Source organism: Tursiops truncatus, chromosome 15 (genome assembly GCF_011762595.2).
Source record: "Tursiops truncatus isolate mTurTru1 chromosome 15, mTurTru1.mat.Y, whole genome shotgun sequence".
In the NCBI taxonomy this organism is placed as follows: domain Eukaryota; kingdom Metazoa; phylum Chordata; class Mammalia; order Artiodactyla; family Delphinidae; genus Tursiops; species Tursiops truncatus.
In genome coordinates this window covers 58,030,003-58,031,029 of record NC_047048.1, presented here as the reverse complement: position 1 = coordinate 58,031,029, position 1,027 = coordinate 58,030,003, and positions in this window count along the sequence as shown.

Here is a 1,027-nt window from a genome sequence, read left to right as displayed (position 1 = left end):
CATGGTCCCTGCATCTTCTCATGTGACCCCCCCCACTACCTGCCAGGGTAGGACTCATCACCCCCATTTTCAGGTAAGGAAGCTAAGGGTCCTTTGCTTTGCTCATCAGTTATTGACTCAGTGCCTGAAGTGGGGCAGGTATTACGTGTCAGTTCTCGAGGGGACAAAAGCCCAGATGATACCATCACATGGTTTTACAGATGAGAAATCTGTGTCCTGGAGAATTCAAAACCCATCTCCCACAGGCAGTTAGCACAGCCGGGGCCACACTCAGACCCCAGGTCCCCAGACTCTCAGCCCAGGGCTCCTTCTCCAAATTCACACACCGCATGGATCTTACCCGTGACAGGAGAGCGCTCCTGAGTCTCCCAGCACCACGGCAGGTCCCTCAGGAGCCACCCTGGGGTAGTGGGGAGTTAAGAGTGAGACAAGAGGGTATTTTCAGATGGCAAAACTCAAAGATGATTAAGGAGGAGGGGAGCCCCGGGGACAAAGAATAACGGGGCTTGGCTTAAGTTAGAGATAAGACAAAGAGGGTGGGAGTGCAGCTCATGTGCAAATTTACATATTATAAGAGTAATTACAAATCTTTGTTATCAATCTCCACTGCTATAATGGGAGACGACAGGGACCCAGCACATGAACCAGAGATGCCGAAGTGACACCTATTAGGGCACCATTGTTCCTCACACTGTCGTGGGGATTTTGTTGTCTTCAGCTTTGGGGCCTTTAATTAATAAGCCTCATCACTGGGCTCGTTGTGTGAAGGGCTTGGAGTTGGGGTGGGGGAGGGGTGATCCAAATGCGAGGGACCATGAGGACTGTCACGATCATTATGACAAGACTCTCCTCACTGGAGATGGCATAAGGCGTTGTCGTGGAGACCAGGCGCTTATTAATAACACGCTCATTTAAGGTTACTGGGATGTTGGCATCACTTAACCAACGCCTGTTCTGTGATCACTGCCCAGTGGCCTTGGTGACACGAACAAAGAACAAGAACTCCACAGGGCCTGTGATGTCTTTA